The following is a 27,080-nucleotide window of genomic DNA, read 5'->3' on the forward strand; positions in this document are numbered from 1 at the left end:
ATAAACATTTTCTTAGTTCATCTGATAACAATTCCTAACCCTCAGGCTTGCTACAGGCAAAATTTCAAACTGTAACTAATACTCCTAGTTTAGCCCAGAGGAAATCTCTATGTAAAACGAAACAACACTGTCAAATATAAAGAGGGTAGAAGTAAGAAGTAAATGTCCTTTAGAATGTTCAGGACCCAGAGTCACTCTAGAGATCTGAAGTCTCTGTGCACATTTCATATTTGCCCTTTTTCTCCTAAATGGCACTAACACTGAGCTTTAGTACAGGGGTCTTATCCTGGGGCCCATGACCTCCAAAAGTATCATTGAATAAACAGAATTCAAGAAATTTACTAACACGGATTAACAAAAAGTTACTTCTCTATTTTCATCAAAATCTAATTGAAATTTAACATTTCTTCAGTTACAAATGTTAATAACAACCACTATTGTGTCAGCAGTACCTGTAACTTTCCCAACAAAATACAGATATTTTTATATCACATTGCAGTTGTCACATATAATCTCAAAATAGTATTTAGGCATGTAATCACAAAATTATAGTGGTTATGTCTGCTGCTAGATCTTGCTATTTAATGTTTTAATAAGGCAGCACAAATGTGTGTTTTATAATATGTTGACAACAGTATTTTACTATTCTTGATTCCCTTAAATCCCCATACACAGTAGTCTCCCTTATCTGAGGGGGGATATGTTCCAAATCCCCAGTGGATGCCTAAACCATGGATAGTAATGAATCCCTATACATGTTTTTACTACACATACATATACCTATGATAAAGTCTAACTTATAAATTAGGCACAGAAAGCAATTAACAACAATAACTGATAATAAAGTAGAGCAATTACAACAATGTACAGTTGACCACGGAAAAATGTGGGAGTTATGGGCGCCAACTCCCCACACAGTTGAAAATCTGTGTGTAACTTTTGACTCTCCGGAAACTTAACTACTAATAGCCTACTGCTGACGGGAAGCCTTACCAATAATATAAACAGTCAAGTAACACATAGTTTGTATGTTATGTGTATGATATACTGTATTCTTACAACAAAGTAAGTTGAAAAAATAAAACTAACATTATTAAGAAAAGAATAAGGAAGAGAATATACATTGATAGCACTTACTGAAAAATTCTGCCTGTAAGTGGACCTGCACAGTTCTAACCCTTGTTATTCAAGAGCCGATTGTACTGTACTAAAAGTTACGTGAATGTCCTCTCTCTCTCTCTCTGATAATTGATCTGATAACCCAGATGGCTACTAAGTGACTAAGTGACTAAGGACTGGGGAGCATTTACAGTGAATACACTGGGCAAAGGGATGGTGCTTCATGTCCCGGGAAGAACAGAGCAGGAAGGCATGAGATTTCTTCACACCACTCAGAATGACGTGCCATGTGAAACTGACAAATTGCCTATTTCTGGAATTTCCCATTTAATATTTTTGGACTGCCATGGACAGTGGGTAACTGAAACTATGGAAAGCAAAACTGTGGATAAGGGATGGGGTATTGTATTTTGCCTCTCTCTCTCTCTCTCTCTCTCTCTCTCTCTCTCTGTAAATATATATATATATGTAAATTTATATATATATATATGTAAATATATATATATGTAAATTTATATATATGTAAATATATATATATATATATATATGTAAATTTATAAAGGGGTCTATAGATTTGTCAATTTACCAGATTGCCAAAGAAGTCCATGGCTCAAAGGAAGTTGAGAACTGTTCTCTTCAGAGCCTTTCCTCTTGTTCCATTGCCCTGTGGGTACCCATATCCAAGGCCTCACCACCACATCCTTATAATGAGTTTCTTGTCTTTCTCCCTATGACACAGCACACTGACTGACATAAAATACATGTGCAAGAAAAGGTTTTGCAAGTGAAATGAAAAAGCACCTTGGAGGCCCTGGGTCCCAGAGAGAACCACAGTGAAATCATTCACAGCCTTTGCTGGACCCAATCCCTATCAACACCATTAACAGCCGAATTCTGACAGTTTGAAACCACCTTTAGTGGCCTGAAAATTATACTAAAAATCTAGAATATTCATATTCTCCCCAGTAAACAATCTTTTTTCCTTATATCCATAATACACTATTTTTCTATTATATTTAACATACCCTGATTTGGAGTATACTCAGAATATATGGCATACTCTGAGTTGTAAATATATATATATATATATATATATATATATATATATATATGCAAACATACTTGTGTGTACATCCACACATAACAACATAATTGAATGTATATCTGTGTACATTTCCCCCAAATTGAATTATAAACTCCTCTAGTGTAAAGATGGTGGATTTTAGTAGAATGACGGACTTTTCCTGGAGAAGAGGAATGAATCTGTCAGAAGCTGGGTGATTTTCTCAGCTCAGTGTTACAGGTCGTCTTTGATAGTTGAATATAACTGAAGATTCCTGTATTCCCACGCCTCCACAGAAACTGCTTTTCTTATGATCCACAGAGAAAGGAGAACATCATAAAGTAAACAAACTTAAGTAAAATAGCCAAACATTAAAACATTTTTGGAAAATAAAGGAAAAAAACCAATAGTATATATTTGCAAAGAAGTCAAAGGTATGTTCTATATTTTAAAGTTGAGTTATATTCTTTGCTCAAGGGAGCAAAGGTATACATACTAATATTGAAGATTTCTTAAAAATGGTTTGAGGTTTGTTTAAGGGCTTGTACTCATAAAACCATTGATATTTTCATTTTTGGTTATCAAATTTTCAGCATTTAGATGAAAATGTTCTTTAATGATGGAGAGGCTATTTTCCTCAATAGAATCACACTTTTTTTTTTAAATCACTGAATCCACCATAATGTTTGATACCACATTATATATTGGGTTGTCGGAAAAGTCATGACGTATTTTTTTCTATGTTTTTTGTTACAAAAATGCATCATGACCTTTCCAACAACCCCATACATAGTAGGTACTCAAAGTTTGGTAAAATGAATTAATGGTTCATCCATCAAAGTTACTTAACAGAACAGAAAATGATCCAAAACTAGCTTATGTAAACTGTCAACCATTTTCTAAGATTTTTGGCTAACTAGTAGAAAAAAACAACAACTTAGTGGGTTAAATATTACTTTTGGGTGTCTCATTTTCACTTGACTTTACAGGGAGTCTCAGATGCAGGAAAGTGCAGGAAGAAAGAGTACACCCCTTAGAGAACATGGGATCCTGTTACTACCACAGACCGCTGGTCTCAGCACATTTTAGTTCAGACCCGCAGCGTTCGCAGGCCTTGTTTCATTAATACTGAAGAGCTGCTATGCAGATATTTTACTTTGGCTTCAGTATGAAATCACTGTGAATCTACTGGGTGAGTAGAATGCTAAAAAGAGAAGACATAATCGCTAATGAGGTACACATTACAGAAAAAAAGTTGCATATGGGAATATGGGAATCAAAAACAGTTTATAATCTAACAGCCCTAGATTTAAAATAAGGCTTCAGCTCACATTGGTAATGTGACTCTGGACAAACCTATATTAGTGGTAACTGAATTTATTAAGCATTTTTTTTTAGGTACATTTTATGCTAAGTGCTTTACACACATTATCTTGTTTGAGTGATTTGATTTGCTAAAATTATCTTCTTTACTAGTTAGATAATTTTTGTAAAGATTTAAATAAGACCATAAATTTTAAAAGTGTGAAGTATAGTGTCTGAAATGTAGTAGGTGTCCAATATATTCAAGGTCCTTTTCTTCAATACATAATTGTTTTCTAATCTGTTTTGGTAAGTTTTGTGTTGTTAAGCTATGTAGATTGCTGGAATTTATTTGTAAAATAAATCAGTTCGACGCAAGATAAAGCAAATTCTTTGCTTTAATAAAGTTAATGAAGGTATATGGCTGAATGAGTCTTGGGAGACAAAAATATTTCACCTGGAAGATTCAAATAGGGCCAGTCTCAGGAGTATATTGAATAGACAGCAACTGGCTTGACTGAAAAGAAACAGAGAACTCTTCTACTTGCTTCTATTCTTTCTGCCACTCTATCTGAAATAATCATAATCACAATAATAAACTATTATTTTTTAAATTATTTTTTTCAGTTATAGTTGACATTCAATATTATTTTATATTAGCTTCAGGTGTACAGCATATTGGTTAGGCATTTATATAATTTATGCAGTGATCCACCAGATTACTTTAGTACCCACCAGGCAATAATAAACTACTGTTATAGAACCTGGCACTTACTATGAGCCTATCAGCCCTCTCTACCGCATTTGTCCTCCCTTAACCCCTCCCTCCCTCCCTCTCTCCCTTCATCTCTCCCTACTTTCCTCCTTTCCTTCCCTCCCTCCCTCTTCTTTCCTTTGAGTAATGGTTTCAAATACTCCATTGTTAACAGGTAAATATATTTAGAAGGTCTTGTCCATAGTCCTGGATGTTGATTAAAATTATCTGTGGTAATTTTTGGAAGTGTAGGAAAATCAAAAGAAACTTATTAGAATTTTTGTTCCAAGCTGAGGATAGAATAGCTAAGTAGGTAGAAGCAAATGTATATTCTTTAAAAACGCATATATTGCATTTTATTTTATAGTTAATCATCTGTAGTCTTAATCTTTACTACTCTCATTCATGTTTGATGATCCTCTTAAAAAAATCATATATTTTGAGTCCTATATAATAGAATCAATAATAGTTGTATCTAGCCTTCCCACTTTTGAGAGATTGAAGTGCATAGCCATTAAAAAGAATTTAATTAAAACACCACTCAGAGGTGGAGAAAATATTAAAAACTTATATTAGTGTGAGTAACAAGATGAAGGAAATAAATATATCTTACATGACAAATCTAGCATATTCTTTTGGAATTAAAAAAAGGGCGCAGTACAGATCCAAAGCTGTTGCAATGTTCAGAGACAATGAGAAAAGTATTTTACGAATCAACTGAAAGCTACCATTATTTGTATTTACTCTGCCAAAGGAATAAAATACAGAAAGGAGTAATTCACCTTAGCAAATGAGGTTGCTTTCATGCTGTTGCAGACAATGTTGGTTAGACCCCGGGCAGCCCACAGTGACTTCCTTTTAGAACAGAATTAATCCTATTGATTTTGTTCAGAAGTCTACTTCCCCCAAGTGACTCAGTGGACTCAGCCAGGCATGGTATTTCCATCTGTTTCCAATAATCATTTTAGAAGTGGGCATATGACACGAGTATGTGCAACAAGAAATGAGGGAAAACTTGGTGGAAGATTGTTTACAAGACATATAGGAAGAAAAGGCCCTCTCCTGCTGTACATTTTCATGTCTTCCATGATCCTGGAATTGTGGCATCCTTTTGCAACCATTGGAGGAGCCGAGGTGACATGCTAAACATGGCAAAACAGAATGATACAAAGAGCCTGGATCCTTACGGATGTCACTGAGCAGCTGAATTAAGCAGTCCTAGAACTGCTCTATCTCAGGACTGTTTGTTATGTGTAAACTTTTGTATTCTTTAATTAAACCAATTGATTGATTTATTGCTCAAAGCATCCTGAAACACAAGCTCACTATAAGAAACCTGAGAATATGCTGAGAAATCTAAAGATGAAAATATTTTTCATAAATATATTAATTATATATTTTATTAAGTGTATATTATTTAGTATACTAATTATTCATATACTATTTTAAAGTTTTCCTCAAGCTATTACAAACATATAAAATTTTTTTTCAAAGCCTATCGATATACCATGCTCTACCCAACTATTTTCCCATTGTTGACTATTAAATTTCTTTTCTGTATTTCCATAAACAACTCTATGATAAAAGCTAGCCTGTTGTGTAGCTGCATTGTTTTTATGGCAGTCTGTTTCACCCATTCACTGATTTAATAAATATTGAGTGAATACCTCTGATATACTAAATACATTGAAATGCAAAGATGGATGGAACACTTCTTGCTTACGAGTGTTTAAATGTAGTTCAAGAGGAAATCATGAAAACAAACAAATGCAAGAGCAATTTATAAATGTTTTATGGGACTAAACAAAGTTAAATCAAATGAGTGGATAACAGCTTTGATACCAGGGAAATTTACTGGGAAAAATAATTTTGTTAAAAAGAAAATCTAGAAACAACCAATAAAAAATTCAGATAATAAAAGAGACATTTTGGTAACTGCCTGTAGTGGACCCTACTATCTATCTGTTTTATATAACATATTCTTATGTTATACATTTCTCTCAATATATAATGCCAATTTTGTTTAGGTATCCATAGCTCTTCACTTACCTCAAGTGATTCAAGGAAAGTGAATCAGTTTGGGACTCAAGAGTAGATTCTGATCATCTAAAATCAAGATTATAAATTCCATCTCTCAAGCCAAGCTTAAGCCTAACTAATGCACAGCAATACTGTGGTAAATGTTTTGGGCCCAGCACGAGCTATATGACTTCAACTGACTGAATTTGAAAAGAGGAGAAAACTTGAATATATCGTAACTGGTAGAATGTGGTAGTTCACAAAAGAATGTGAACAAGAATGTAGGTTGTCCCAGTTGCTACTAAGCCATTGTACAATCACACCATGAGGAAACACATCTGAAATACAAAACTAAGACACAAAAGAGGACAGAGCTGAAGAACTCTACCGAGAAGAAGTGGAATTATATACCATTCCCAATTGCTTGGTAAGCCACTTGGATTTTATTATTCTGAAACTTGCAACTAAGATAAACCTAACAAATTACCCCCAAAATATTGAGAAAAAATAACTAAAATTCAAGTTACCCAAAATGTTTTGGAAAAAATGTAATGAAAGCGATTTAAAGAGAGTCAAGAATCCTTGATATTTGTCTATGTAGTATGTATGCTGTTTACTAGATTGTAATAACAGATTAGTCAGTTTACCTAACTTCCATAATCTGTGATTAGAGTGATTTATGCTCAAAAAAATATTAAGGACTTTTCAATATCTAAATATATTGACCTGTATGATTCAAGGTGTTTTATTAGATGAAACCAAAGATCTGTCCTGCTAATATAGTCAGCATGTCATTAAAATGAAAATAGATGGATATACCTGTAGATAAAAGAGAGAGGTTCATGGGTATGTCATTTGATAGACAGACTGATGAATGAGAAGATGGGAAGGCAAATTGAATCAATAGGTACACTAATGGATGGTTAGACAAACAGAAGGACAGTAGCAAGAACAGATGGACAGATAGCAATTCAGATAGAGAGACCAACATCCTGATGTCTGGAGACTAATATACTAAAGGCAGAAAAATCATGTATGATGCAGAACGCATGCAGAAAGGTATGAATGCTAGAAGAAGGGTGCTAGGCTCTGTAAGAACAGTATGTATGCATGTATATATGAATATATGTGTTTTAGTGAAAATAATGTGGTGGTATGTATTTTCACTTCCTTTATACATACGGGGCTAAGTCAAAAGAGCTTGTGTAACTTGACACCATCAGAAGTGGCAGAGCAGTCACACAAACTAAATAAGTCTGAGCTCATGGAAAGCCACCTGGCTGTGTCTTCCATCAGGCGTGACACCTACCAACCCCGATGGGGCTGTCAGAGCAGAAGAACAGTAATGACATCAGCAATCACAAAGCCCAAACAGCAGCAAATATCATTAACATATATAAACTAGTTGTTCAAAATATTTAAACAAGAAAACAAACAATCATGTCTATAGCTCGCATAAAGGCCTAAGTGAGGAAACTAAGCAACATCGAGCAAAACTTTTTATGTTGCTTTTGAAATGAGGTAGTTTCATTAATGCATTGCACACTTTTAAAAACCAGGATTTCATTATGCTTTAGAACAATGAGAGAAGTAACAAATTTAGATACATGTCATAGTATAAGAATGTCTATCCTAATATTAAATTACTCAAATATCCTTGGCTAATATGGTTCATACGGTTATTGCAAATATATATTAGATTAATCTGTGCTTTGAATAAGCATAAGCTAATTATAGTAAGTAATATGTTCAGTAATATATCGTGAAAAAAAATGCACAGTAGCTAAGCTAAAATGTAATTGGGAAGAAATCGTTCCTTTGGCTCTTGTGGTTTATACCTACAAGTCAAATTATACTGCTGAGGTTCCTATCACCAGTTACCTATCAGTTGTGGATTAATAAATGGATTAATAGTGACTTTAGTTATAAGCCAGTCACCATAAAAAAGCACTTTCTATGATGTGCACAGGGCCAGAGTTTTCATTATAGAGCCATAAAATCTAATCTACAGACCTTTTGCCCTTCGCTGTTTGAAAAACCTAATAAAGCACAGGGCTTATTACTGATATTAATGTTACACTAAGAAGTATTCTAAGAACACATGTTGAGAAGTTATACATGTAGCTCTGACCAAAACCTGAAAACAGATGTGAATAGTGAAGTACCTCCAATAATCTTTACCCAAGATTTTCAATGTTTTTCCTAATTCGGCATACAAAACAGGTTGTTCATAAACGTGATTTATTGCTTGGATATATCCAGATTTTTATATTCTCCCCAATATTTGAAAATAACTTGGGTACATTGTGGAATAAGAGGAAAAGTAACCAGAAACTGACATTGAAGTTCGGTTGATTGTCTCTTTTGTTTTAATTGCTACATTAACCATTCACCAGTAATGATCACCTGGTCTAGATGGTGATGTGGACAAGACAGTCTGCTTTTGTATAATTTCTGACCTGCTAGCTGTGATTCTATCATTTTTTTTCCTACTCAAAAAATAAATTAATATAAAAAAGCATATCAGGATGCAAACAGTGGCAGTGACACCATTACAGGAATAACTTTGGGTCCACTTTCATTTACAAAACTGTAGACTTTGCAAATCATAGCTCTTTAACCAAACACCATATTCACTCCAGTTTTCCTACTCTCCCTGTCTGCTCTTTCCCTGTTTCCTTTGTGGATTTTTCTCATCTTCCCCATCTGTTACGTGTGTGTCTCAAGACATGGCCTTTGGACAGCTTTCTTATCTATCCACACTTAATCCTTCATTCTTATTTTATTCTCATCTAGTCCCATGGCTCTAATTTATGTCTATTTGCCAATGGCTGAAATTTCTTTCTCCAGCCCAGACCTCCGCCCTGAACTACAGATTTGAATATCCAATTGCCTAACCACTATCTCCACCTGGATGTCTAATAGCCATCTCAAACTTAACGTGTCTAAAACTGAGCTTCTGATCTTCCATGTATCACTCAATATTCATACGTACCACCTACCCAACTTGCTTTTCTCGTCTTCCAGTTGCTCAGGTCAAGTGGCTGGAATCATTTTCATTTCTTTATCATATCCCATTCTCTTTTACATCTTATATTTGATTGTAAATCCTGTCACCCACACTATCCATATACATCCAAGGTCTAACCACTGTCACCCAAAACATTATAACTTATCTCAGTATCTCCCCCATTGCCAAAACATAGCTAGTGAAACAGACAATAATTAAAGTTTGATTTTGTTTTTGTATTTCTCTGTCTATTTGCAGCAAAATATAGTTGCATAGCAAAAACTTCCCTTATGCCTTTTTGTAAAATTCTCTGCCCTCACCCCTAGCTCCTGGCAAGTGCTGATCTGATTTTCATTCTTATAGTTGTGCCTTTTCTGAAATATTGAAAAATGGACTCATGCAGTATGTACCCTTTGTGTGTATGGGTTCTTTCACTACGCATGATGCTTTTTTAGATTCATGCTATTGTATGAAAGTTCTACAGTTGTTTCTTTTTTCTTTTTCTTTTTCACATGTGAATGCCCCACATGATTTATTAAAAGGGACTCTATCTCTATTTAACTATTGTGGTACTCTTGTAAAACATCAATTGACCACATTATGTGTGGTCTATTTATGGGCTTTCCATTCTGTTAGAGTAATCCTATGTCTCTCCTTATGCCATTACCACAATTTCTTGATTACTATCCCTTTGTATTAGGTTTTATAATCAAGTAGTGTGCGTAAGCCACCTTTATTTTACTTTGTATTGTTTTGGCTATTCTAAGTAACTTGCAATTTCATATACATTTTAGACTCAGCTTGTAAATGTCTACAGTGTGTGCACTATGTGCACACATATGCTGCTGAGAATTTGCTTTGGTTGTGTTAAATTTACACATCAATTTGGGGAAAATTGCCATCTTAGAGTCTTCTGACTCAGAACAATAGTATGACTATTTAGCTCTCGCATGCTTTTTATCAGCAATATTTTGTAGTTTTTTTTGTTCTGCACATATTTTGTGAGATCGATTTCCAAGTACTTTGTGTTTATTGATATTAGAATTGGTATATTAAAAGTTATTTTCCAAGGGCTGGCTGAGTGGCTCAGTTGGTTAAGAGCTCGCTCAAGGGTGCAAGCTCTGAGCAACAGGGTCGCCGGTTCAATTCCTGGCCCGAGCTGAGCTGCCGCTGAGATGCCAACAGGTGGCAGGAGGTCTCAGCTAATAAAAAACAAAAACAAAAAAAGTTCTTTTCCAATTGCTTATTGTCAGTATATAGATATAAAATTGATTTTTGCATATTTACTTTGTATCTTGCAACTGTGTTAAAGTCATTTATTATAATAGTTCTAGGAGCTCTTTGACAATCACATCATCTGTTAATAAAGCCAGCTTTTTCTTTCAAATCTATATACTTTTCAAATTTTTATTTTTTAAAGAGAAATGGGCACACATCCTTTCCTTGTTGCAAATTTTGGGGGAGGGAGGAGAATTTAGTTTTTCACTATTAAGAATGATGTTAGTGATAGATTTTTCATAATTGGTCTTTATCATGTTGAGAAAATTTCTAGCCTATTCTTCATTTTCTGAGAATATTTAACATGAATGGATGTTGAAATTTTCACATACTTTTTTAGTCTGTATTTATTTAGTCTGTTAATAGAAAATCCTTTGATTGATTTTTAAATGTTGATCCAGCCTTGCATTCCTTGCAGTTCCAGCCTTGCATTCCTTTTAGAGATTGCTGGATTTGAATTCGCTACTATTTCATTAATGATTTTTGCACCAATGTTAATGAAAGGTGTTGTTCTGCAGTTGTTTTCTTTACTTATAATGTCTCTCTGATTTGGTGTTAGGATAATGACGACCTTATAAAATAAGTTAGGGATTATTCCTGTCTCTTCAATTTTCTGGGAGCATTTGTATAGAATTGGCATTATTGCTTGTTTAAATTTTGATAGTATACATTTCTGAAGCCATCTGGGCACAAATTGGAGGGTAGAGAAGTGTGTGTGGGGGGGAAACAGAGGCAAGGCTTTTTGCTACACATTTAAGATCTTTAATAGCTATAGTTTTACTAAGGAAATTTTTTCTTAGGTGGACCTTTGTAATTTTTGTCATTAAAGGAATTATCACAATTTAAGCTAGTGAATTTTTGGTCACAAGTTTGTTCAGAATACTCTTTTATTATTATTTTAATGTCTGTAGAATTTATTGTGATGTACCCTTTTTTATTAATAATATTGGTAACTTTTTTGTTCTCTCTTTTCTTTCCCCCCTGGTCTTTCTATGATCTCTCCAAAGAACCAGGTTGCAGTTTCATTGATTTTTTTATTGTTTTTTTAAATTTCTATTTCATTGATTTGTGCTCTTATCTTTATCATTTCGTTCCTTCTGCTTCCTCGGTGCTTAATTTGTTCCTACATTGATCTTTGCATTTTCAATAACATTCTCTCCATGGTTTTAATGATATCTATGTGCCTGCACATTTCAAAACCTAAACCCACCAAAAGAAAAGTGCTCTAAAAACAAAGCCATTATATATTTCATATTTAATTCCCTGTGCATTTTAATAATATTGAGTTCTTTATGAAGCTACTCTTCAGAAGATAAATTGTTTGCAATGAGAAAAAAGGTAAATTCTCCTGCTAATAACATCAAGTAGAGTAAGCTGCTCCATCCTTCTCTACAAACTGTGAGAGCTTCTGGTTTGGTTAAACTATGTTATAGCTCACTGTCAATAAACAACCATTATCTCTTAAAGCTGACACAGAAAGACTCTTGAAGTCAGCAAACAATGTAGTCATCTGGATGGGGAGTAGAAACCAGTTAGCAAAATAAATATGTCTTTAGGTCAGAAGAAGCTTATTGAGGTTAGGCGAAACTAACTTATTACAGAGCAAGCTGGCGACAAGCTCCTACTATCTGGAGATGCGTTAGTTGTTATTATACTGGACCCACACTCTTCCTCATGTGACTAAGTGACTTGACTGCCTGATAAACGCCACCGTTATATACTGCCACAGCACTGCTTATTGTATCCAAGAAAACCATCCGATGACTTACTCTCAGCATGATACATGAGAGAACAGGGTGGGCATGAGGCAGCCTTCAAGGGCTGCCGTGACCCCTGTTCTTCAGGGAGTCACACTGAGGCAGGAAGACTGCTGACCCTGGCCACTATTCAGCTGGGCTTTCAAAAATACGTCTGAGAATACGCAGTGCCTTCCTTCTCACTCTGTCCTCTATGCATGTAGTAAGAACTGACGTATTTGGGTAAGAGGATATTTTGAAAGGAAAATAGGCTTCCCTCCCTAACTTCTTTAACTATAAGCTTCAGGGAAATAGAAAATTGTTTTTTTTTTTAAACCTGTGATGGAAAAATAATTATGGACCTAGCCGATTGTACAATGGCCCCTGCTCGCTTGCTTTGATTAGCCTGGTCACACTTAATTGATTTATCATCAATGCTTTTAATTGGTAGCATCCTCTACTTCAACGCTTCACATCAAATATTATCGGTGTCTCTTTAAAATGTTTTCTGTTGTTTTTACCTCTGCTGTTTATTTCTCCCCTGTGCCTCAAAGCATCTGGAGCATGGATCACACAGACAAGTAGGGTTTCTGCTGTTTTATTTTAAACTCCGTTTGTGAAGGCGTCGTATACTCTCACTGCCCTTTTTATTCTTTTTTCAATCCTTTTTATCTCTCCTCATTATGTCCAAATAAACATACTTCATTTACTAAACAGTCTTGTGGCCCAGAATGTCTTTTCAATAGTTACAAATCTGTTTCATCACGTAACAGCTAAAATAAGAGTCAAAAGGAAAACAGTGTTTCTAACATACAGGATTTGAACCATCCATCTATTCTATAAACTTTAGTTCTGGCATTTGTTTCAACCCAGGACAACTTCTGGATGAGGACAGTTAGCTGGCATGGGACAAAGATTAGTCACTTTTCTTCTTTCTCCTAGGGTCTGCAGAGAATACTTTTAATCTCCTCTCCCTCTCTCCTTCTCTCCCTCTTTCCCTCTCTCTCAAGCACAGACTTTTGAACAGTTATTTTCCACTCAATTCCTGCCTGTTGAAATTGAAAGGCTGTTGGCAACACTGAATTTTTAAAAACCCCGGGACTGAGAGTTGAGTAAACCAGCAGTGCCCTCTAGTGTTCAGAATGAGCAACACCTTGGAAACCACAGTTTGGGCTGCAGTGGCTTGCGAAAGCAGCTGTTAGTCTTTTTGTTAGGAAGAGCTGTGGCTTGTTCCTATTATAACATTTGGTAATCAAAGAGTTTCAGCTTTTCCCACAAATTCTCTGGAAACAGAAATGCTGCATTTTTTCAGGTCAGGCGATATTTCATAGTTATCTCCAAAAGCAAAATGAAATGCAATTGTACCATTCTTGAAGGGACTAAGAATAGAAATATATATTTTTTAAATAATAAAAACAATTTCATCAAGTTTTTTTTCTCCTTCTATATTTGAGGAAGGGCAATACCAAGAAATTAATACAGACTTACTATCTATGTCTGAAATTTGGTGTGTGTGTGTGTGTGTGTGTGTGTGTGTGTGTGTGTGTTTCAAATTTACCTCTAAGTAAATGTGAATGTGACCTGTTTTTACTAATAGGATAGTTAATTCAATTTCTAAAAATCTACAGAAGAAAAGACAAGTTATCCTTTTTGTCCTGGAAGGCAAATAAATAAGACATTTTCAAGAGCTTCCATTATAGAAGCTGGTAATTTTTGGTATCAAGGGAGACAGATAAAAAGTTGGAGCCTTTTTTAAAGATGATCTTCCCACAGGTCTCTAGAGACTGGCCGCATGGTGTGTCCCCCCTCCTAGCGCACAGCCACAGGCCCCTCCCACCTGCACCGCCCCTGGTCCTAGCCCAGAGCCGCTGTGGCGTGTGTGAGCATCTGAACCCCACCTGGACCGCTGTGGTGAGAGCCGTGGTCCTTGGGGTGTTGTGTACCACCGTCGGCAATAAGAGTGATTAAATGTCAGGAGAAGGATGACTCAAACTCATAGGAAAACACTGAAATATGTTTAGTTTGGCCAGGGTGAGATGGTAATGGTCAGCAAATATGTGATTCCCAGAGACGTTGTTTTAAATGGTAGAATTAAAGGATGAAGGGAAAATTGAACTGATAAGGGTAGAGTGACAGTGGAAATGTTCCTCAACCTGAAATTTAGACAACTATGAGAGTATTTATAAGGAAAGAGGGAAGTTTAAATTCCAGGGTCTAAATTCCAAGTCAGATAGAAGCAGCAAGGTGATCATATTCAGAGGTGTTTCAAAAATTCTAGAATATGCAACATGATTGTCTGCAATGGACGGACCTCTTCTAACAGCTCAATTAAGCAAGCAATCCCCATTTACAGACTTTTTTTTTTTTTTTACATAAATCTTTCCCTCTGCCCTGGAATTTCATCGTACTATTTTTTTTTTCTTCTCCGTCACCTCTTTCTTCACACATGTTTTACCTGTGCCTGGGGAACCCTGTCCTTGTCCACAGAAATCTTCCTTCCTGTCTTACACCAATGAACACCTAGGACAATGTTTTAATATCCTCAGAGGACAGTATAGATAGCTTACAGGTTATGACAGTAGCCTGTTGCAGTGAGCTGAATGTTTGTGTCCTCCCCTTCTCGCCCAGTTCTTATGTCAAAAACTTAATCCCAGTGTAATGGTATTTGGAAGTGGGGCCTAGGGGAGGTAATTAGGTCATAAGGGTGGAGCCCTCATGATGGGGTTAGTGCCCATATAAGAAGAGGCCAGAGGGCAAGCGAGCTCTCTTTCTGCCATGTGAGACACAACGAGATGGCTGTCCGTAAACCAGAAAGAAGAACACACCAAGAACCCCAATATGCTGGCACCCTGGTCTCAGACTGCCAGCATCCAGAACTGTGAGAAATGGATGTCTGTTGTTTAAGCCACCCAAGTGATGGTAATTTGTTATGGTCTGAGCTCAAATGCCTGTGGAGCAAAACTGTTTAGATTTGAATAGTTCTATAAAGTCTGGCAAGTCACTCAACCTCCCCATGCTTCAGAGTGTAAATAGGGAAAATTATAAGACCAAGGGTGAGGATTAAATGAGTTAACCTTTATCCACTTAGAATAAAGTCTGGTACATAAGAATGACTGTTAAAACGTAAATGACTCGGGCCGGCCGAATGGCGCATTGGTTAAGAGCTGGCTTGGGATGCCAGAAGGCCCTGGCTCACATTCCACATATGAGGGCCAGTGACACTGCCCTCTACAGCTAAGATGCTGAACAACAGTTCAACCTAGAGCTGGGCTGATGGCGTAGGCTGCAGTCCCTGCTGCAGTGGGTTGCCATGGGCTAACGTGTGTAGCCAGCAGCCAGCGTGAGCGGCCAGTAGCCGCCGTGAGTGGCCCTCCAGAAGCCGGCGACTGATCTGCCTCGCCAGGGAAAAGCGCAATGATGGTGCCAACTTGGGCCAGTGAAGCAACGTCCTCCACAACTAGACTGAAGAACAAAACGACAGCAGCTTGTCTGTTCCCCTTCCCCCAATTCCCCAATAAAAATCTTAAAAAAAAAAAAACGTAAATTATTTTTAAACTATTTTTACTACAGTAATAAGAACATACTTTGTGTTGTGATGAATTGTGTATGTGTGTATGTGTGTTTATATAATGATGACATATACATACATGCCACTAAACCAAAAAATCATCATCATATTATAATTACCTTATGATATAAAACATTCTATTTTATTCTTCTATCTTGACTGGAAAAAAATTGTGATTGTGACCCACTAAATAATTTTTGTCTCATTATTGTTTCTTGATCCACTGTTTGAAAATGGGTCAAGCTTTATGCTATAAAGCCTTCTGGGATATAAGAGGGAAGTAGGGTACACAGATACCATACTTGAAATTTCTGACAAATCTCACAGTTCTGGGGTTTCTGTTCAACATGGCAAGTCCAGCACACAGCATTGCCTTTTCTGGTGAGTGCAGAATTTCTTTTTAACTAAAGGCAGTAAAACTACTGTAACAGCAGCAACAATGAAACTTTCATCTCACCAGAGTTTCCATGTCCTAAGTTATTCAAATGACAGAAGTTTCTAGTATCCTGTAAAAGACTGTGTTAGAAAGAGGAGTAAGCCTGTGGCTCCAGGACTCCAGCAGTGCTAAGCAGATTCATTTACATAATTTAAGGGCACTTAGTGGAGGTCAGGTAGTAGCTTCTTCCCCATGTCCCTCCAAAACAGCACAACAACCAACTGAACCTAAGATCCCCACGAATCCGTGTGTGTGTGTGTGTGTGTGTGTGTGTGTGAGTATGTGTGTGATATTAGAGTGTATACCATACAGTAAGGATAAATATTGCTTAATAAAACATATGTTTGCTTTAAGTATTTGTTTATATTTGTGTAGATGCTACAATATTTATTTCTTACATGGAACACCATCAAAAAATTTCTAAAAAACCATTTTGGATGATGTGATAATTCTATGGGTGGATCCCAAGAGGGCCATTTAAAGGTTAACTTCAATTAGTAACTACATTGTGTCTTTTCTTTCCCATTGATTTCTCTTATTTTTTTCCAAATTCATAAAAACATAAAGATTAAGCAATAATATTCCAAAACAATGAAGGTGTGCCTACAGCCAAACAAGAAAGAGTCAAGGTAACAAAAATACTAAAGAACAAAACTTAGTCGTGGTGAATGTGGCCAGATGGTGCCCTGCAGAAGCGTGGGTCACAGAATGTGGGTGTCCTGGGACTCAGAGAGGGGTCTGCTCTCAGATGAGTAGTTCTCTGGAAAGGCTGAGGTACAGTCTGTGATCCTGGGAAAGTGTCTGCTCTCCCAGACTCAGCTGTGGGTCTGCAAAGCTCCAGACAAAAAAGAACAGGCTGAGTAAGAGACAACTCACACGCGAACGGGAGTTAATTGCAAAACACGCTCTTCCGCAGCTCTCTTTATTTTCACTAACCCCCTGCCACTGCAGACACAAAAGATAATTTAATTCCATAGATGCAACTCTCTGCTGACTGTATGGACCTCAATGACTATCATTTTCCAATCAGAATGGAGTATTTTTCTGCCCTTTCCTGGAAAGTGTAACATATCTCTTTGTCCAGTATTAAAGACTCCAAGACATGTGATTTTGAGATGTGACTCCAGATGCCCTTAAAACCCTGTCTAGTGTACTAATTACTACTCTGTTCTTAAAATATTCTCCTGCCAGTGACTCTCATTGCTATATTCTGCTTTAAAACAGCCAAAAAAGGGCCTTCACCTTCTAACAAGGTCAACAAACAATGACCCCAATAAGCAACTAACCTGTAAACCTTGATGTGTAGAACTTGTTCAAAATCTAAATCTAGGCATGGAATCAAGTCTGAACAATGAATTTATGAGTTCACTGAGGTCAGACAGGTGCTGGTGAATTCATAGAGTGTTCTGGAATGCAGGATAGGACGGCGTGTTGCTCGGGGTAGATTGTTCCAATAACAAATAACAGTTGCCAAACCTCAGTGGCTTCACACACCACAAGTTTATTTCTTGCTCAGCCAGCATGTTCAGTGTGGGTTGGCAGGGGTATCTGCTCATCATAGTTGTTTAGGATGTGCATTAACAGGACCTGCCTCCACACCCACTTCCATGGTTACCACAGCCAAGGGAAGAGAGCGCATCAAGTTGTTTAACGAGCATACCCCAGACGCGGCATACATCACTTCAGCTCCCACGGTACCACACACCTCACGTCAGGGGAATGGGAAAGTGCCAAGCTACCAATGTTTAGGAGGAAAAGGAAAAGCATTTAGTAAAAAATCCTAATGACTATAGTTGCCCTCATCTTTCATATTTATTTCATGACCAAGGCCTGTTCATTGACAACTCATTTCAGTTTCGCTCCCCTTCACTTGTTGACTTATCCTATAATCTCATGATCCTTCAACTGGATCATAGAACGGCCTTCAAGCTCAGCCCAGTAACCTGTATTTTATAATCATATTGATACTTCTAGACCAGCATAATTTATTTCACACCTTTATGCAACTTCTCACGTTTCTCCCTGTTTTTTTTTCCTCTCCCTGAAAACAATCCCTTCACCTTTCCATAGCCGTCTCAAATTTTACATCCTTTCTAAAGGCTTCTCAGAAAGCCCCATGTACTCTCCAGTCCATGTTATATTAGTAACACTGGGGTGCTTTTTGCTATTTGTATTTTTATTACAAGAACTTCTATCTCTTTTACTGCAATTAATATGTAATCGTTTTATGTGTATAAGAATGGAAGCTCTCTGAAGGTAGCCATCATTCTTCCCGAAGACACATGACAATGCACTGTCATTCCCCATTTCTGGGCTTCTACCCCCATCTTTTTTGTCTTTGTGTCCCTAGTGGATAGAATATTGTCAGAACTCAATGAAATCTAAATCAATCTATTAATTTGCTCTAGGAAATATATGTGACATGACAGGCATTCCTGATATTTAATCCATACTAGAAGAAAAGGCTATTAAGATACTTTACTAAGTAGAGGCACAGAGAAAAAGAGACCTGAAGATTGTTCTGGAACATCACCATGAAGGCACAGTGGTCGTTCAATATTCTCTTTGCTGAGCTCACTGGAATCTATGCATTAACCTGTGATTGGATGGTGCAGGTTAGACTCTTAGAGCTCTATTCATTTCTAAAACTATTCTAGAATGTGATGCTCTTAATACCTGTCATTGCAAAATTCCTATCACTTAGTTCCTATTATACTTTTATAACTTGATATATTACCCCAGGTTGCCGCTTTTATTTATATTCTAAGTGAGGCCAGTTGCTTCCTGATGGTTCATAGGGAAACGTCTCAGTCTCAAACCCACTTCTAGACTAGCAACTGTAGGAACTTAGTGTGAAGGATCAGAACAGAAACCTTACTCTCATTGGTTATGAATGAATTGATTCCCAGCAGCAAGGGCCAATGCCTTGGTGACTAGATTAAAGCGATCCCAAGGGTGTGTGCATGTGTGTGTGTGTGTGTGTGTGTGTGTGTGTGTGTTGTAACATGAAAGGTGAGTGTGTGTCTATTTGCTGTCTGTGTTCTGTGCCTTTAATCACTAATAATTTGCTTTAGCATCATTAGACCACTAATGCAGTCTGTGTTTTTTACAGCATTCACTTGTCTGGGGTGCCCTGCATACCTGTAGTATAAGGAATTTCAGTATTAAGCTAAAGCCAGAAAGAAAAACACAATAGCTCAATCATATGTCAAACTAATTATAGTCACTTTGCTTATTCTAAATCACAAGAATATTCCTTCAGCTCACATAAATTTAGAAATTTCCACTGTACAAGAATATAATTTCCCCAATCTATACTCTCAAATTTCAATTTACAGTCTTATTTATGATTGAGAATACCTGTTAATGATATAACAAGAAGAATATCTTGTCCTTGCTTATATTTTTAATCTCAAAACACAGGTTCTCAGCAGACACCAACTAAATCTCACTAGAGGTGACTCATTGTTTTCATGCTGCATTGAGTGCGATACATTGAGTTCCCTGTAGCTGTGCGTGGGTGTCTTTGAAATAAGATCTTAAACAATAAGTCCGGTCCAAACTAGAGGAAGATGAAAGAATCTTTGAGATTTCTAACAGAACAGTTCTTGTCTCCTTTTTTTCCTCTTCACTAAAACATATCCACTCCGTACAATGGTTGTTCAGTGATGACCTCAGCTTCTTACTATAGGTTCTTTCCTTCTTCAAACCCCCCCCCACCCCGCCCTCATCCCAGGAGATATTCCAAAGACGTTGGAAACAATTGATATTTCCCTATAAACCTGACCATTCTATGTGTTATCAAATCTAATCTTATAGGAACCCCGAAGGTTCCCCTATCTAAATGAGAGTATATGCGTTCAGCATGCTAGAGGCAACTAACAATATATTTGGTTGTCATTATGCTTTTACCAGCTTATTCTTCCTAATAGGATCTAATGTTTTCAGGTCTGCTTTTCCTCCATGTCCCTCATGGGAACTGAATTCTTGCCTGCCTTCACAGGCGTATCATGACTAGATTAAATTTATGATCTCATTATCCTGTATGTGACTGGTTTTGGGGAGAGGGGAGCCTGCGGTCATGAAGCCAGGTCTTCACAGGGCTTCTGGGAAAGTTTTCCTTGCTCTTAAGAAAATAATGCTAAAACAAAGAGTTTATTTTCTGCCTCTGGACATTGCCACTTCCTGATGTGACCCAGGAACTGCTGTAGCAGCTTGCACACAGGAAGTGCGAGCTGAGGGCTGCCCAGCAGAGAAATAGAGGAAATAGGAGAGTCAGGTTCTTAAGGACATTGTTGAATTGTTGATCATACTGCACCTGGGGCCTGCTGTCTTCCTATTCTGACTTCCAGCTATGTGGCAAAAAAATAACCCCTCACTCATTATGGTATTTTGAATCAGCTTCGGGGACAATTTATTCCTGTCTCAGTGACTCCGTGTTACCCTGGCTGTAGCTTATCACACAGGGAACCAATGACAAAACATTTTCATTTCCCATTGGTTCTATTTAAGAGTTGTCAGAAAAAAACCCCACAAAAAAAACAAAACAAAAAAATCAGGAAGCCCACTTAAATTTGAATTTCAGATGAACAATGGATAATTATTTTAGGATAATTATGTCCCATGCAATGTTAGGGGCATATTAATACAAAAAAATATATATTCTTTTTTGTATTATCTGAAATTCAAATCTAACTGGGTATGCTATGCTTGTCTTTGTTAAATCGGGCAATCCTAGTTCTATTAGAACAATACTAGGAAGATGAACTTAAAAGCATACTTCTCAATAAAGCAGGGGGAGGTAGCATAAAATAGAGTATGTAGGATTTGATTAACAGGTATCTATCTGATCTGATTTACAAGGCATTTGAGCATGAGAAAAAAAATCTAACTAATTCTCATTCATAATATAGACAATATAGTCATAAATTTCTATGTGCAGAAAAGCAAATACATTATTACCAGATGTATTTTCATAGAAATAAGCTAAAAGAAGAAAATTTTTTTCAATACCAATCCTGCATTAATTTCAGCCCTTAAAAGCATACCTATGAAAAGCATTGCTTTTAAGCTATAACTCCTATCTTTCTGCTTTCAACCCAGGCTCATGTCTGTTCAAATAGATCCCTGGATTTAAGATCTTCAGACATGGCATTTAGTCTACATTTATTGGAAGGAATTTGTAAATTTCTAATGAGGATAAATTAGGGAAGGATGTAACTAGTTTACTCTACGCCATCTATAGTAACATACAGTGGAATGTGATTATGAAGTTCTGGGTTAGAGACCCAGGAAGTAAGACTATGAAACTAAGAAAACGTGCATGTATTCTTATTTTTGTAAAAGTTTTGTTAGATTTTAAGCAACATTCTTAACCTCTAATGCTTTTTTTTTAATTTTTAGAAATGTATTTTTTACTTACCTTTGACCTACAATATTTTATTAGTTATTAGTTTCAGGCATACAAAACAACTTGGTGATGACATTTATATACCTCACAAAGTGATAACTCCAATAAGTCTACTTCTCATCTGACACTGTACATAGTTATTACAATATCATAGACTATATCCCCTATGCTGTGCTTTACATCCCTGTAACTATTTTTTTTTATTATAGTGACAATCGATATTATTTTAGATTAGTTTCGAGTATAGTGTAATGGTTAGTACTAGACTTAGCCTCTAATTCTTAATGTCTAAAATGGGGAAATAACCTGTTTACCACATAGGATTTTTTTGTAAGTTTTAAAGCACTTCACAAATGATAGGTCCCAGTAAAACTATAAGTTAGCATTATGAGTGCAGTACAACATGTAAAATAGGTTCCATAAAAATCATCAATTAGAGAACTATAATCCTGGAAATAGTCTCTACTGCAATCCACAAGGATTTTATTTCAACATCTCTTACATGTCTTGTTAAGAATCCATTTTACATCATGACTTCTCTCTAAGTGTCTATTTCTTCGGTACAGAACCTCATTATCAAACTGTCCTTTGATGCAGATGCTCTCAATGGCAGGCAACCACATGTTACTACCTCTGCATTTTTCTTTCCAAAAAGCAAATATGGACCTGTTTCTTCTATATTAATGACATGACTTGAAAACTTCTTCTCAAGTTGGGCAAGTAAGGATTACTTAACTAACGTCACATTTGAAACTCTGGTCTTCTAATTTGATTATCTTGACTTTTAGCATTTTTCTCTAGAATTATAGACAGATTGAATGATTTATGTAAAGCAATTCTCCTGTCATGGGGGAAATAAATTGAATGAGTTATTAAGTTCACTATAAGCCTTTGATTATGTTATAATTACAAATATATATCACCTAGGAGCCTATGGAAGCTAAAATGTTTTTGAGGTTTTCTCAGAGAAGGTTTATAGAAAGGAATGTTAGTAAAGTGTTGATCAGGATAAACACATAACAATCAGACACATAGAAAGTTTAATTGTTCTTTAAAACTCATGCTTCTGAGACGTTGCCAGAGCAAATGGTTGTCTTCTAATTACACAATTGTTCTAGCTGCAGCTCTTCAGTTTCCAATCAGGACTGCAATGGCATTAAGATGTAGGAAAAAATGAAATATCTTTATGAGCATAAAGACATTTATGGGACTCCAACAATGGCTGCATTATTGCCAGGACCTTTGCCTCTTTTTGCACAAAGGAGACAAGTTGATACATTTCAAACATATTCAAAATGAAACAGTAATTGTTCTAATAGTACAATGGTACAGGTCCTTTGGTGAGAAAAGCTAATGAAAAACTGTGACTTTAAATGCATTTCTATAATACAGAAAAACTCAATAGCCATTTATTTTATTCTCATTATATTTCCTGAATTTAATCTCCAAACATATTTTGAGCTCCAGTGATATGCCAGCCACAACATTAGCAGCTGAAGCTAAGAGGAAAAAAGTGAAACACTGTCTCTTCCTTTCAGGGGTTTCATTTATGGGGATGATAACAAATCTTTTACAATCTGGGGATCCTGTCACCAGTATTCTTTGTTTTGTTTAATTTTATTTTGCCTAATGAAAAGATCTGCAATCAACTCAATTCTGATTCTTTGGCTGTATTTCTGGTTGTAAGAATAATTTTGAATATTATATAAGGTAGTTTCATATGCCCCTGTCAGCCATTGGCATCTAGAACAATTTTAAATATTATATACATTTAAAAATTATATCAAGAATTAGAAATAATTTAAATGCTTAGCACAGTGTTCGCACATGGTAGATGCTCCACAAATAGGTATTTTTAAAATCAACATCACAGTGGACTTATATCATAAATACATTTTTAAAAATCTGTAGTTATGACTAAAGGAAGAAAAGATGAGTTTAAAGGTGATAGTCCTAGATATTAATACAAACAACAAGGAAAATTAAAAATTCCTTAATTCGTGTTAAAACATGTGGGAGTTAAAAAAAAAGAAGAAAAAATGTTGTGTGCCAGTGTCAGCTAGGAAATCTTCAATCAAAGGCACAGACAGAAGTTAAGAGGCTTTTTTACATTTGGGAATTTTTTTAAAAAGAGAAATAGGAGAAAAGGCCATGGGAAGTAAAATTTGGGTTTTGCAAGTATACTGTTCTAAATGAATTATATATATATATATATATATATATATTCCATATATACATCCTTATACATATATTTCATATATGCATCCTAATATATATGTATATATATGTATATGTATATATGTATATGTATAATTATTCCACATGTACACCCTAATATGTGTGTGTGTATACTCGTATATGTATATGTATATATTTTCAATGTGTTAAAAGGATAGAAAGTAATACCCATCTAGCTAAGCAGAAGAAGGAGCAGAGTAAGCAATGTAATCACTCACTACAGGTGGTGACATTCCAAGAAACACAACCAAGGAATCCTATTCTATCCTTCCTTATTCATGTTATTTCTCTCTATTATCTAACCACCAGTGCTGAAAATATGACATAGAAGAAAAAAATGGGGCAACCACAGATCCTTTTCTCTTCAGTTCTCCCTTCCTCAGCAAGCTGAAGGTAAAGTGTGTTGGTAGAAACTTCACATATCAAAAAGTTAAATAAAAACATTTGAGTTCAGTTTGTGGAGCGTTCCCATTGTTCTGGTAACAACAAAATACCTATGGACATGTGAGCTACTAAATATGAATTGTGTAATTTTGGTGACTCTGGATATGAGTTAAATGTCCTTACTTTTGCATTTATGACAAGCATTACACAACATAAATATAAGCAGTAAAAGTTACGCTAAAATTAAAAATGCTAATTTTTTTAAAAACGTGGAACAACATGAAACAGAAAATATCAAAAACCCTGACAAATAAAGAAACTGCAGGAGAAGAGAAAAAGCTTTACATTTTAATGCTGGTAGCAGCAACTTCTCCTTGATTTTTGAAGAAGTGGCCTCCCATTTTCATTTTGCACCAGATCTGGAAGTTTGGCTAATCAAACTCTCCCCAGTAGAAGTGGAATCTGTCGCATTATGTCAGAATCGCATTCTTACTTCTTTATCACAGACCACATCTCCTTTATGTTTTCCTATAAAATTCTACGCAGCTGTCACTACTCTGACTGCAAGGATGATCTTATTTGTCTGGTTTAGTTTTAAACATGGCACAAAAATATGTGTCTTTGGTACAAGTAGAGAATTCATGAGAACTCATGGAATATGTTCACTTTTAGAGCTCACAATTTGAGGAACAGCACTTAAATCCCAGATCAAATCTAGGCAAAAATACAATAACAGCAAATACAGAAGTGAGTGGCAATCATTTGGTGCCTACGGAATCACTGAAAGACTTATTTTGTGGCCTAAGATTGGGAAAACTGGGGAACTGGGGGGAGAGGAGAGAGGGAAGACTGGGTGCCAAGGAGTATGAAAGTGTCTTCTATTATAGAGACTATAATAAGAGTAGGCGCCTATTACTGAGTGTGTGCTATATGCTCGACTTTCTTCCAGGTGCTTCACCAACCTCATTTCTTTTCCTCCTTGGAACAATGTTTCTGAGATAGGTATTTTTATCGCATCTTATAGATAAGATAGAAGCCTGAAGAAATGGAAGATCATGTAACTCACAAGCTGTGGAGCCAATAATTTCACTTAAGTCTGCCTGAATTCCAAACCCAGGCTCCCAATCTCTACCCTACAGTCTAAGGACATCCATTTGCTTACAATAGGTCAAGAAGTTCAAGTAAGACATATGCATAGAAATTGTTGGGAGAAAGATTTGCACTCAAGACCAGAGACTGACTTATGTAATTATAAGCTTATGCTTTGTGAACCACGCTTAACACTTGGATCAAAACTAAAGGAGACAATGCAAAGAAGTAGATGATGTAGCCATTTGTTGTGTGTGAAGCCACTGAAGGACCACGGAAGGACCAACGCTGTCTCAGAGCTGCCAGTAAATAGAATTCTTTGTCTTTCAAGCTCATGGGCTCGTCATCGCTAATAATATTAGAAACAGGCTCGATTGCTTCTCACAAGAGTGTTTCTTAGAAGTGGTGAAGTGGTTTAGAGGCCAAAAGCATGGATGGTTTTTAGACGAAGAACTTGAGATGTATTTCTAATTCAGCATTAAATAATTGTGAGACTTTAGGAAATTACTTAACTTCTCCAAGAATACTTTTTCCTCTTCTGTAAAAATAGGAATCATAATAATACCACATGCGGTTGTTGTGAAGATTGAATGAGACCATGTCTGAGGCATCTAACTCAGTGCCTTCGATGATGTTAGTGCTTTTTACAATGATGAATTTATATAGGAAATGACTCAATATCTAAAACTGAAAATTTGGCAGGAAGCCAGAGGCAGCTGTAAAATAGAAAGGAAGTAATTGGAATTTAAACTGAAACCCCAGGCACTGGTGGAGAATAAAGGCAGAGTATAAATACCAGACAGAATATTTCAGCCCGGGGGAGATAGTTCCGTAATTCAGGAAGGTGAAGAGGGACTAGAAGGTACATATGTCTCTCACGCTGCACTATCCAATGTGGTAGCCCTAAAGCATATGGTTATTTAATTTTAAATGTAAATTATTTAAAAATAAATTGAAAAATACAGTGTTTACTGGCCACATTTCAAATTCGCAATTGCCACATGTACGTAACGAGCCAGAGAAGATGTAGAACACTTGCATTGTTGCAGAAAGTTCTACTGGACAACGCTGTAGCCAGAGAAAGGCAGAACACTACATATATTTGGGTCTGTGGTTTTGGCCTCAGGGAAAGTTTTTACTTTCTCTTCTTATTATGTCTATTAATTTGTTTTCCTCTTCCATATCTCTACTTCCTCTCTGAATATTTAGGAAAAAAGCTCTATGACAAGCAGATTTCTAAGGAAGTCTCCAAAATTTCCATCACAGGATATATAGTTCCCTCCTCTGGAGTATAGGTGAGCCTGACCTAATCAGGTGAGCCCTTTTAAAAGAAGGTTTAGAAAAAAGAAACAGAAGACAGGTAGAGTCAAAGCAACAGAGATGTTTTACTGCTGGACTGAAGGAGCAAAGGAGAATGTTGAAGAGAAAGCCACGTGGAAGGACACAAATAGGTAGATTCGAAGAACTGAGAGCAACCCTGGTCAATAGCCAGCAAGAAAACAGGGATATCAGTCCTACAACCAAAAAGAATTGAATCCTGCTAACAACCTGACTAGCCTTGGGAGAGAACCCTGGCCCTCAGATGAGAACCCAGCCATGGCCAACACTGATATTAGCCTTGTGGGATCCTGAGCAGAGAAGCCAGGTGAGCCATGCCTGGACTTCTGACCTGGT

The 27,080-nt window shown here is 36.3% G+C and overlaps 1 long non-coding RNA gene across 1 annotated transcript in view; it reads left to right on the top strand.

Moving 5' to 3' along the window:
* The first annotated feature begins 3,192 nt into the window (after positions 1-3,192).
* LOC109387348 (uncharacterized) overlaps positions 3,193-27,080 on the top strand; it is a 149,979-nt gene continuing 126,091 nt past the window's right edge. The window contains exon 1 of the long non-coding RNA XR_002124968.1: positions 3,193-3,374. This is a non-coding gene — a long non-coding RNA (uncharacterized LOC109387348). The remainder of the gene's footprint in view (positions 3,375-27,080) is intronic.

This window comes from Hipposideros armiger, unplaced genomic scaffold, assembly GCF_001890085.2.
Source record: "Hipposideros armiger isolate ML-2016 unplaced genomic scaffold, ASM189008v1 scaffold_154, whole genome shotgun sequence".
NCBI lineage: Eukaryota > Metazoa > Chordata > Mammalia > Chiroptera > Hipposideridae > Hipposideros > Hipposideros armiger.